Raw genomic sequence first — 13,599 nt, 5'->3', positions numbered from 1 at the left:
ATCTTTCACTGAACGGTGGCCGATGATGCATTTAACCGCCCCCTTCCATCTAAAGACTCCACCCCCATGAATAAGCTCTGGTGGGCGGAGTGAAATGCATTGGGGGCATGGGCTGGTGGGGGTCCAGGCTGACACTGCCTTTCACTATCACAAAGCAGGATTTGACTTGATGTGCGGCTTCCGGGACACCTATCACTTTCTACCAAAACCTGTCTATTAGTTACACAAAGCCACTTGATGTCTTGATGTCATTGGTTGAAAAGGAGGAAATCTGGCACCTGCACAGCATCCTGGTTTGCCCCTCACCTGCCGCTCTCCTTCAGCACCAGGGTCACATTAGCTGAGTGAGGAAGAGAAATCGAGGGAGAAAAGGAACATTAGAATGCTAATTTATACCCGTGTGCAAAGATGTATATGCTTTGGAACAATAAATCATTGCTAATGCTGGGTGTCCTACGCGTTCGGATGTTGCTACGTTATGCAAAACTATTAGTTTAGTTTTTTAGATTTAAGAATGGGGTGCCTCGAATAGGGTGCCCTGACTGAAAAAAAGGTTGAAAAATACTGCTTAAGAGGGTATATATATATATATATATATATATATATATATATATATATATATATAAAACATTATGTTACAATATTAAATTGATGGAACAAGATGAAAAGAAAGTAGGAGAAAAGTGGAAACACAGGAAAACAATGTTAAGGGGGAGTGCCATAATTGGAAGAGAGCAGATAGGGTGATGGTGCATAAGGCTCTGGTCATTTGTCCAACCTTTTTTCTTGAGCATTTTTTGTTTTTATAATTTTTAGTCAATGGTAAGCTAATCACTAGGGGGAAAAAATACCAAATACACAAGTTTTGCACGTTGTTCAGACTTTCCCATTAGGCTAAGCTTATAACTAGCAGAGTTTTAGCGCTACGCTACTTTTTTGTTGTTGAGCTTTTAGAGTTTTAGCGTGCATCTACTTGCTATGTTTGGGGTACCATTAACAATGAATGGCACATAAAGCACGAAACGTGCACGCATTCATCGTCCACTAAGGTGTGAATAGAAGGTTAACATCTATTGGGGCCGAAAACTCTTGAAGCTCGTAGCTCAAATAAAGCTCATGTACTTTCTCGAGCTACTAGTGACATTACGCTTAGTTGTGAACGGGGATCAATGAAAACCATGGGATTTTGGATGTTGACCATTTTGAAGTTTTGAGCTACAAAACACTCAGGTCTGAATGGATCCTAAGCCCTGGGAGTATAAAGCTGGCCATAGATGGGTCAGTTTTTGTCGTTTAACCAGCGGGTTAAAAAACTGACCTGATTCCCCCATCCACACATTCGAGTATACACAAGCTGTAAATCAAGTCTACAAACACATTTAAAGTCAGTTGATGCATTTCACAGACAAATCAATTTCTTCAAGGCTAGACTGGGGTACAGATCTAGAGTTTTAGTTGGTAAGAGGCAGTGACATCGCTAGTGCTGTGCACCCAGAACACGTGCCCCACATCTCCTGAGGGGTGCCCAAGGTCTTCCGGCATTGTGATTACTCACCACTGCAGAAGCTGCCATTTCCTCCTGATGGCTGCCTGTCAAGGTGATAAAATTTAGAGCTGAGGGAAGCTTCCCCTAGGAAGGAGAAGCCCTGGAGGCCATCTGCTGCACTGTGTCTGAGGTCTATAAATTCAGGGGGGTGGGGAATTAAAGGAGGGCTGGGTTGAGGGAAGGTGATTTTTGCTGGGGGCTAGGGTTTTTTTTTGTGCTGGATGGAGAGACCTCTGTACTCTGTGTGTTATGTAAACCTGACCCCTGCACTCTGTGCGCTACATACTCCTCAAACTTGCACTCTTTGCATTACACAACCCTGACCTCTGCACTCTGTGCCTTGAGATTCCTGCACTCTATACACTATAATGTACATTACATATTTATGACCAGATTATTCATTGTCTCAATTGTTGCTAGTTGCTAAGCAATTCCTGGCTTTTTTAATGACGTTCTTCTTTAAGGTAGGCTCAGACAAAGTGTAAGCTCTCTCTATTTTCACTATTTGCACAAAAGTATATGTAGCACAGACCCCCAAATGGACCCTGCATAATTGCCCCAGGTTCTATTTCCAAGTGGGTGTAGGGCAGCCAAGCACATAGCAGCCCCACAGTCTTGTGACACAATGACCAGGCAGTAAGTGTCTTTTTAAGGTTTAATGCTCATTAAACTTGGATGGGGTGTAGAGGAGCTTTGGGATACTCCAGAATTTAGTGCGTAAGGTAGTCAGAGGACTCTCTCTCTTCAGGGGCATACTTTCCCTCCCTCCTTTTGGAGCAGGGGTGCCCAACCTTTTGAAGAGCGGGGGCCACTTTAGCGACTTGGTAACCGATCATGGGCCATAATGAGCGGAGCGGGAAGGTGACGGGTCTGTTTTTTTGAGTGGAACGGATTGGAGAACAGCAGGTATAAAAGGACACATGGGAAAAGAGAGAGTGGGGAGTGAAAGGGGAGAGAAAGGGAGAGGGGGAGAGAGATTTCTGACAATCAATCAGCTCGTCAGGCTATAGCCTGAAATGCTGATCAGTGTTTTTGATGCCAGAGAAGTTTTTCAGAATATAATTTCTCAGCAGGAGGAATACAATTGCTCAAAAAACAGGGGGTCCTCTCCCTGCACCAGTTGATACACTTTAAAAACAGATCGTCTGTGCGGCGCTCCGCCGCCCACACAGCAGAAATCTAACCAAGAATAATAAAATGGGGTGGATGGTTCTTTTTCAAAGTATAGAAAATGTGGGGAAAGATAAGTGAAAGAGGGTGGAAAAAGGGAAAGTAAATAAAAGGTAGGAGGAGAAAAGGGTAGAGAAAGGGAGAGGGAAGAGAGGGGTTAAAAAAAAGAGGAAAAAGAAAGGGAGAGGGAGAAGAAAGGGAAAAAAAGAGAAAGGTGGAAAAAGTGAAAGGAAGAGTAGAGGGATACGTTTAGGATATAAATGGATTATATAAATAGGCGTGAATGTTTGTCTTATTTCAGGGGGGATTTCTTACCATGGATGAATTTAGGATGAGGTAGATAAAACGTGGGGGGGGAGAAGAAGGGGAGAAAGGGATGAGTTATTTACATGAAAAATAGTGTTGATGTAAGAGAAAGCAAGGTGGTATATGTGTGTTGGCCTCTTGGTTTGTTTACTGTTTTTTATTTGTTTTATTATTTTTTTTAATTTTTTTTCTCATTATGTATGTTTTTTTTTTTTTAATCAGAACTTGTTTATTTATTCATTGCTCATGTGATACATACAATTATATCAGTAGATGAAATTGAACATTACATGTATAGACAGTAACACATCAGGGGTCTATACTATTTTAGCAATAACAGGATACAATGCACATATAAGATTTCTAACCCTCCCCTAACCCTGAACACTAATCAGCACTTATGACCCATGATAACGTATCCGAATTAATCACTTCTTCAACCAACGGATTCTCTTCGGTCCAGTGCATAACAGTGAGCTTAACCAAATCTATGTTTCCCAGTCCTCCCTCCCCCACCCACACCCCGCAATTCCCTACATAAACTGTCTGTCCATTACCAGCTGTGGTGGCGCAAGGCTGGGATCTTCCAGCCATGGTTTCCAGATGAGGTCAAATTTACCCACTGCCTTCCTACGACTATATGCCAGGCGTTCTCTAACAAGTAAGGAGTTAACATAGCTAATCCATTGTTTCCCTGTGGTGACCGTAGAGGCCATCCAATATCTTGCAATAAGTTTTCTAGCTAGATATAGCAACGTAATAATCATGTAATACATTCCTTTCGGGATACTTTCTACATCAATGGCCCCTAGTAAACACACCAGGGGGTTCAATGGAATTGGTGTCTGGGCTAAACGAGCTATACACTGGGATACCTCAGCCCAATACCGATGGAGTTTCGGGCATCTCCAGAGTAGATGTATAAAGTCCCCCTGGTGTATTTTGCATTTCGGGCATAAGGGGGAGTCCCTCTTCCCCACATATGTAATTGCACTGGCGTTCTATAAGCTCTGTGTAGGATAAATAGTGGTGACAGTTTATGGGATGCAGATACAGATACCGCCGGTATAGATTCTAAAGCCATGTCCCATTGGTCCCCATCTATATCCCCTACATCTTCCACCCACTTACTTCTACTTTTGAAGGAGGCATGGTCTTGGACCAAGGACAACATAACTGTGTAGATCTTGGATATCAGTATTCTCCGGGCCTCCGCCCAGAGGACTTCCATCAACAATGGCGATGATGATTCTGTCAGAGAGCAGATCTGCTGCTGTGCCCGAAGGGCATGTCAGAGTTGGAGATATTTATAGAAGCCCCTAGGGGTTAATTGGTATTCCTGACATAGTTTTTCATATGTTTTTATCTCCTCTCCTTCATATAACTGTGGAAAGAATCAGATCCCTCTTTCCTTCCAGGGGGTAATCCCCGGTAGATCTCTAAGCTCTAAATATTTAGGGTTATTCCACACTGGGGTAAAGGGCAGTGGACCCTCTATCTTCAAGATCTTCTGAAATTCCCTCCATACCTTCCTAAGAAGGACACTTGTGGGGGTGGAATGCGGAATGCTTGGCAGGTCCATCTCCATATGGGAGGCCGCCTTCAGCAAAGGGTCAGACACAGCCACCAAATTGATCACCGGGTCATCCCCCACTTCCTGTCCCCATCCCTCTAGCTGCTGAAGCTGTGAGTCTAGGAAGTACATTTTAGGGTGAGGTACTGCTAGTCCCCCCTGTCCTTTCCATATTGCAGAGTGGTTAAACTGATCCTGACTACCTTATTCTTCCAGATCAAGTCTCACATCAGAGAGTCAATTTTTTTAAACCATTTGTTCAAGATCCACATAGGTGAATTATGAAAAATGTACAAAAGCTGCGGGGCCCATACCATTTTTATTAAATTCACCCGTCCCACCACTGACAGGGGAAGCTTACACCAACTGGAGCATTTTACTTTCTGTCTATCTAAGAGTGGACCCAGGTTCAGCCGAAGGTATTTGGCCGGATACGGGAACACCGTCACTCCCAGGTATCTAAAGCTGTTTACTATGGCAATTTGCTCTGCACCCGCCTGCAGAGGCTCTGTCAATGGGTCTATGGGCATTATGGTTGATTTGGACCAGTTTATGGTGAAGCCAGAGAAGCCCCCGAAATCTGTTATTATCCCCATCACTGCTCGCAGAGAGGCAGCGAAGTCACCCAGATAAATGAGTGCGTCATCCGCATATAAAGAGATTTTGTCCTCCAGCTGACCTCTGCAGAACCCGAAGACCTCTGTCGCAGCGCGTATCAAGATGGCCAAAGGCTCTACTGCCAAAACGAACAGCAATGGGGACAAAGGGCACCCTCACATGGAGACGAGAGATTATTGTTTATGCAGAGTCTGACTCTAGGTCTAAAATACAGTACTTTCATCTATGTGATAAACTGGTTCCCCAGTCCGAACCTCGCCAGGATTTCCAGGAGGTAGGGCCACTCCACACTGTCAAAAGCCTTAGCTTCATCCAGCGACAGAATGGCCCTACCCCCAGGATTATCCTGGGGGTAGGATTATAGGTTCATATACAGCCGCCAAATGTTATCGGCCGTAGAGCGAGTGGGGATAAAGCCTGACTGGTCACGATGGACCAGCCTGCCTATTACCCAAAAGAGTCTTGTGGCCAAAACTCGAGCCAGAAGCTTGACGTCAGCATTTAATAACGAGATCGGGTGATAGGAGTCTGGCAGAAGCTTATCCTTATCCAGCTTGGGGAGTACTATAATTATTGCCTCCTGCATGCTATCAGGTAGGCAGCCCGTCTCAACAGCTTCAGTTAAGGCCTGTAACAGTGGTGGTAAAAGGACTTCACTATAGCGGGAGTACACCTCCGCTGGTAAGCCATCTGAACCTGGTGATTTATGGTGCGGGGCTCCTTCCAAAGCATCCATCAATTCTGTCAGAGTGATTGGAGTATTTAGCACCTCCCTCTCAGCCTCTGAGAGCCGGGGAAAGGGGCAGTCTTGTAAAAACAGGGCCAGGTCTGATGGAGTATAGGAAGTTTTAGATGTATACAAATCATTATAAAACCGATGGAAATCGTTTAAAATATCAGAATTGAGAGTGTGTGTCTCCCCCGTCTCTGCCCTTATGGCTAAGATGTTATAGGACTCCCTTTGCTCCCTGGCTACAAGAGCCAGGAGGTGACCAGTGTTTTCTCCCTCCTCAAAGTAGCTCTGCTATTGAAAGTATCTTCTCTTCTCCGTTGCAGATAGCAGAACAGAGTTGTATAGGAATTGTGCCTCAGTCCAAGAGTCATGATTGGATTGGGAAGGGTCTGCAACCAGTGCCTATTCTCTGGCTCTCATTTCATCCCGTACTCTATAATCGCCTTCCTTGGAGTGGTTTTTAATGTTATTGATTTCTCTGATGAGGCAGCCCCTCAAAAAAGCTTTGAGTGAAACCCACACCACAGTCGCACTAGCAGAACCCTTATAATTTTGCAGGAACTCCCATAGTGCACCCGTGACTCCGCCAGGAGATGTTGTGACATCTAGTCTTACCCAGAATGGAGAGTGATCGGATAAGAGACGCGGCTCATATGCCAAGTCCCTCACCCGCTGCATTAGCGCTTCATTACCCAGCCCCAAATCTATACGGGAGAGTCCATCATGTGTGGCAGAATGACACGAATAGCACCTGTTGTCAGCATGCCCCTCGCGCCACACATCATGGAGTCCCATTTCAGAGAGCAAAGAGGCAAAAGCTGTCTTCCCCTCTGACATTCTCACCGTTCTGGGAGCCAAAGGCATTCTGTCCAAGTGAGAGTCCAGGGTGTTATTAAAGTCACCCAGGGCTAGCTAGACTACTAAGGGGAGCTGCCGAAAATGGCGGGGGAATGTACATTGCAGCAATGATATACATGAACCTGTTGAGCTTACACAGCAAGAAAACAAATTTGCCCTCACTGTCCACCCTCTGCTGAATACACTCAAAAGAAATGGTAGCTGAGATCAACACACTGACTAGCCTGGAATAGGAGGAATGCGTGCAATAAAATTGCGTTGGATATTTACGGGAGCGCTTCAGGTGGACAGAATCAGGCTGTATGTGCTTTTCCTGGAGACATATTATCTGTGGCTGCAGTTTACCATAGTATTTAAACATTGCATTTCTTTTGACCTTATCCCCTGGGCCCCTAACATTCCATGACATGAATACCATACCCTTATTAGTTACATCAGCCATTGGGGAGAAAAATGATTAAATGTACATAGGTCAGTAAAAATAAGAAGAAGCTACTCAGCCTACTCCATTCTATTTATATTCCCATTATGGCTATTAAAGCAGGATTCCGGCCAGCTAAAAAAAAATTTAAAGTCAGCAGCTACAAACACTGTAGCTGCTGACTTTAAATAAGTAGACTTACCTGTCCTGGGTGCCTGCGATGTCAGCCGCCCGAGGCCGACCCATTCCTCGGCTCTCGGGTCCCGGCACCGCCATCCTAGGTAAGGGAAACAGGCAGTGGAGCCTTGCGGCTTCACTGCCAGTTTCCTACTGCGCACCCGCGAGAGGCGCGGCGATCTGTGAATGGCCCCGTGGTGTTCTGGGAACACACACAGTTCCCAGAAGACAACGGGGCTGCTCACCGAGGAGAAGAACACGCTGCGGAATAGGAAGAGGCAGATTAGAAAGACTGCATAGCAACAAGGGTTTAGGTAAGTATAAAAATGTTTTTTTCCAAATGTTTTTTTTTTCATTTTTTTAGGATTTTTGGTGGCATTTTTTTTCCAGGGTGGCCCTCCACTTTAATGCCAGTTTGAGGTAAGTATGTATGTAGTGTAAGTCTGAATTCAACCATACTACCAAGCCATTAAAGACAGCTTTCTTGCACCACCTAGTGGCCACGTGATGTCTGGACAGCAACATTTGGATCTTCAGATATATTTCCTGCAGAAAGAAATGCGGCATGTGTAGTGGGAGAGAAGAGCAACGCAACCAGGAATAGGCCAACCGGGCCCAGATGAGAACAAAAAAACATCCCAACACTGATGGAGGGAACACTCCTCGCAGGACCAACTTGTGGGGGTTCAATAGCTGCTGTGAGGCAATTAGTCTTCTCATGCCAACCAACTCAGAGCACAGTGTCAGACTGCTATGATCTTCCCTGCTGATCATCTAAGAATCCTCAAAAGCACCTTTGAAGGGAGTTGTAAACATCTGTAGATTTCACTATTTTGCTAGGGTGGATGCTGTGCCAGTTGTCTCCTCATTATGTATTTAGTTGTTTTTGTTCCAAGTGTTGTAAACTATGATTGGTGCTAATAAATATTATAGATTGAAAGAAAAAAAAAAAAAGAATAAAATGTGATACTTAGCCTTTGTTCTCTTAGCTGTTTTACCACAAGACTTGCTGTCTGTTTTCTTCCTTTTGTGGTCTGTAAGTTTCTGCAACATTAGCAGGCCCCCCAACACCAGATCTTTGTTTAGGGTTCCTTTATTGGAAGAGGACCTCATGTTGCCGGTTGCAGGTTGGTTTCTCTGTGTTGTTGGTATGGTTAATGTCCTTTGTTTTGTTGACCTGCCCATCTCAAACCTTGTTCTGACATGGTTTTGGGAACTGCATGGGGTAGAGATAGATTGGCTCCACAGATAAGGCTGTAGTAATGTCCATTAGCTGCCTTAGCCAGCTTTTCCTCGCTGAAGATCCTCTACAGCAAACAGAATGTCTCGAATGAGTTCTCTTTTCCCTAATGATCTTTGAAACAGCACAAGGGGTGAGCAAATCCCCGGTCAAAATAGTCTTGTGACAAAGTCATATTTTTGGTTGTTGATCAATGAAAGCACTGTAATGCAGGAGTCGATCATTTTATGTCCTCTGACTACTACAGACAAAGGCCACGTGCCATTTTGGTTTAAGGCTCATCTTACCTAGCACCAGCAGAATTCTACTGATACATTGGTTCCTGGCATATTGTAACATCTATATACGGTAATTAAGAGTAATGCCCTGTACACACAATAGGATTTTCCAAAAAAAGGGATGTTGGCTCAAACTTGTCTCGCATACACACGGTCACACAAATCTTGTCGCAAAAAAACGAACATCAAGAACGCGGTAACATACAACGCGTACGACGAGCCGAGAAAAATGAAGTTCAATAGCCAGTGCAGCTCTTCTGCTTGATTCCGAGCATGCATGGAACTTTGTGCGTCAGAATTGTGTACACACGATCGGAATTCACAACAGCGGATTTTGTTGTTGGAAAAATTTGAGAACAAGTTCCTATAGAACATTTTCCATTGGAAAATCCTATCATGTGTACAGGGCACTAGTTTAACTTCCTATACTAGTTGGGTTCCTTCTGCATAATCTGCTGTCCATTTCCCTAGTTCCTTTATGTTCATATTATGGCTCTCACGTTCAGATTATTTCTGGTGATTATGCCATCTCTAAGCTCTACCACTTACAACACTTGAGGTACACTTTACTAGTTTTTTTTGTGCTTCTTAAATGGAATTATACTGTATATCCACTTCCCACCTGTAGGACGTCATATGATGTCCTGGACTTTGAGGGGATGATACCTGCAGCTACATTTAATGTAAAAGCAATCCTATTGGCTAAATAGCCGCTGGATTGCTTTTACATGCGTCGGGAAGCGCCCCCCCCAACCACCTTTTCAGGCCCCCCCATCCAAGGGGGACTGAAGCTGGCAGTTCCGCCGGCTTACCATAGAGATGTCCAGAACATCCATGATCATTTCTATGGTCTAAGGAACCGTAAGTGATTAGTATTTTGTCACTTATGGTTTTGCCAGGAGGTAAACAAACCATTATTGGCTTGTGAAAGCATCTGATCAAACTGATCTTGTAGGTCATGCACGGTAAATATACAATAGCATATGTAAACAGTGTTCCCACCATACATGTGAGGTATGGCCGCAAACATTATAGCTAGAGCAATACAGTGCCTTGAAAAAGTATTCATAGCCCTTGAAATTTTCCACATTTTATCATGTTACAACCAAAAACGTAAATGTATTTTATCGGGATTTTATGTGATAGACCATCACAAAGTGGCACATAATTGTGAAGTGAAAGGAAAATGATAAATGGTTTTCAAAATTTTTTACAAATAAATATCTGAAAGTGTGGTATGCATTTGTTTTCAGCCCCCCTGAGTCAATACCCCTTTTGCTGCAATTACAGCTGCAAGTCTTTTTGGGTATGTTTCTACCAGTTTTGCACATCTAAAGAGTACAATTTTTTCCCATTCTTGTTTGCAAACTAGCTCAAACTCTGTCAGATTGGATGGAGAGCATCTGTGAACAGCAATTTTCAAGTCTTGCCACAGATTCTCAATTGAATTTAGGTCTGGACTTTGACTGGACCATTCTAACACATGAATATGCTTTAATCGAAACCATTCCATTGTAGCTCTGACTGTATGTTTAGGGTCGTTGTCCTGCTGGAAGGTGAACCTCCGCCCCAGTCTCAAGTCTTTGGATGACTCTAAAATGTTTTCTTCTAAGATTGCCTTTATTTTGCTCCATCCATCTTCCCATCAACAATGAGCAGCTTCCCTGTCCCTGCTGAAGAAAAGCATCCCCACAACATGATGCTGCTGTTTCATGGTGGGGATGGTGTTTTTAGGGTGATGTGCAGTGTTAGTTTTCCGCCACACATAGCGTTTTGCTTTCAGGCCAAAAAGTTAAATTTTGGTCTCATCTGACCAGAGCACCTTCTTCCACATGTTTTCTGTGTCCCCTACCTGGCTTTTCGCAAACTGCAAATGGGACTTCTTATGGCTTTCTTTCAACAATGGCTTTCTTTTTGTCGCCCTTCCATAAAGGCCAGATTTGTGGAGTGCACGACTAATAGTTGTCCTGTGGACAGATTCTTCCACCTGATCTGTGAATCTCTGCAGCTCCTCCAGAGTTACCATGGGCCTCTTGGCTGCTTCTCTGATTAATACTCTCCTTGCCCGACCTGTCAGTTTAGGTGGACGGCCATATCTTGGTAGGTTTGCAGTTGTGCCATACTCTTTCCATTTTCGGATAATTGATTGAACAGTGCTCTGTGAGATGTCCAAAGCTTGGGATATATTTTTATGACCTAACCCTGCTTTAAACTTCTCCACAACTTTATCCCTGACCTGTCTGGTGTGTTCCTTGGCCTTCACAATGCTGTTTGTTCACTAAGGTTCTCTAACAAACCTCTGAGGGCTTCACAGAACAGCTGCATTTACACTGAGATTAAATTACACACAGGTGGACTCTATTTACTAATTAGGTGACTTCTGAAGGCAATTGGTTCAACTAGATTTTAGTTATGGGTATCAGAGTAAAGGGGGCTGAATACAAATGCACACCACACTTTTCAGATGTTTATTTATAAAACATTTTGAAAACCATTTATCATTTTCCTTCCACTTCACAATTATGTGCCACTTTTTTGGCCTATCACCTACAATCCACAAAAAATACATGTACATTTTTGGTTTTAACATGACAAATTGTTGAAAATTTCAAGGGGTATGAATACTTTTTCAAGGCACTGTAATTCTAGCACCAGACCTCCTGTTTAACTCTAAAATGGTAACCTGTAAAGACTTATAAAAGGTCACCTATGGAGATTTTTAAGTACCGTAGTTTGTCACTGTTCCACGAGCGCACACAATTTTAAAGCTGGGTTCACACTGGAGAACGCAGTGGCTCACAGCAGGAGTCCAGTGCGTCTCCATTCACCGTTTCAGGTCCGATTTTAGCACGTTCCACAAATACTGTGTGACATAAAAAATTGCAAAACCCACCATTTTATTCTCTAGGGCCTCTGCTTAAATAAATATATAATCTTTGGGGGTTCTAATTAATTTTCTAGCAGAAAATTAAGATTTTTACATGTAGATGAGAAATGTCAGAATTGGCCCGATAAGGAGGTAGATATCATTCTAACATCAATGAATGCACTTCTGTTTCTGCACAAACTGATATTATGGGGTTGATTTATTAAAGGCAAACAGACTGTGCACTTTGCCAAGTGCAGTTGCACTCTGCAAGAGCAGTTGCTCCAGAGCTTAGTAAATGAGCAGAAGCTCTGCTGTTCTCCATCATCCAATCACGTGGAAGCATAAATGCAGTCTTTTTTTATTTTCCTTGCACGTGATTGGGTGTTCTTTGCAAAGTGAAGCTTTACCTTATTTACTAAGCTCTGGAGCAACTGCCCATGCCTTTAGTAAATCAACCCCTATATCTCATTGCAGTATTAGTTTTAGTAATTTAATATATCCCTTCTTCTCCTTCATTCCATCATTCCACCGACACAGATGCCAAATCAGACTCCTCAAACTGATACCATTGATGCATTGGCATTTTTATCCTTATAGTGACATAATCAACAAAGGAGCATTTCTCCCTTCCAGTCATACCACCAACATAGCATTTTAACCTTCCAGGGACATCAGCAATGCAGGGACATTTTTTTTATCACACTGATGCTGGGGCATTTCTTTCTTCACAACTGTTAGCCCCATATTTTACTTTGGGGCAGTATGAATTCTTCAGTTCACTGCAGCATGCCACAACTATTGGCGCTATTCAGTTTGGCACAGAATGCTGCTATTAGCCCTACTCCCCACTCCACTCACAGTCTGGCCTTGGAAAAAGTAGCAGCTCTGCCACTGATCAAGGTTAACAGAGTTAGGCTCCATTCACACAGGGGCAACTTTGGATCCGACTTCAGGTCACCCCAAGTCGCCCCTAGTCGCCTCCAGTCGCGCTACATGAAAAAAATCAATGTAAGTGAATGGATCCATCTTAATGCACACTACTGCAGTCACTCCGACTTCAGAAAAGGTCGTGTTGCCCCTGTGTGAATGGGCTCTAAAAGTCTCTTTCACAAGGTGCTATGCCAAACACAGGAGTTGGAAACTATTTTAGTAAATATTTGAATCATGTTTTGACAAGTGGAAAATTACAGTGAATTTGCACTAATCACAAGTCAATATTCACAAGCTGTTGGTATGATATACAGAATAGATAAGCATATATGTGCAAAATATGAACATCCAAAAGCCTATGCTATCTATACTATGTTTCAAACGCCATTTAACCACATGCTCAATATTCAGTACAATGAAAAACACGCCTAATTTTTGTTGTGGCATGCTTCTCGCCTCACATTTCTTTTTTCTCTGGGAGAGGGCCCAACTTATGGTTTTTACCTTCAGAAAACATACCTGAGCGAAAGTGTACAGTATATCAAGGCTGTAAAAGTCACAGGGTCTGGTCTTGTGCAGCGTTTTGATCTGCCTCAGCTGTGGATTTGGGTTCTTTGCAGGAAGTTTTCTATTTTATTTTTTTTCTATTGGTTGAATTTAATAGACATGTGTGTTTTTTTTCAACCAGTCTAACTATGTGAGTGCCCTTTCATATCTCAATTTCCAATTTAACCAAGTTGCTGTTCATTTTCAGTAATACAGTGTAGCACCCCTATAGTTGCTAGAGTAGGTAGATTTAGTTAGGCCCCCCGTAGGCTGAGGAGAATGTTTTTATTTAGGAGTTTATGTGTTTAGGAGGCTGAGCAGTGTTTCACAGGCT

This window comes from Aquarana catesbeiana, linkage group LG02 (genome assembly GCF_042186555.1).
Source record: "Aquarana catesbeiana isolate 2022-GZ linkage group LG02, ASM4218655v1, whole genome shotgun sequence".
In the NCBI taxonomy this organism is placed as follows: domain Eukaryota; kingdom Metazoa; phylum Chordata; class Amphibia; order Anura; family Ranidae; genus Aquarana; species Aquarana catesbeiana.
This window is presented reverse-complemented; position numbering follows the sequence as displayed.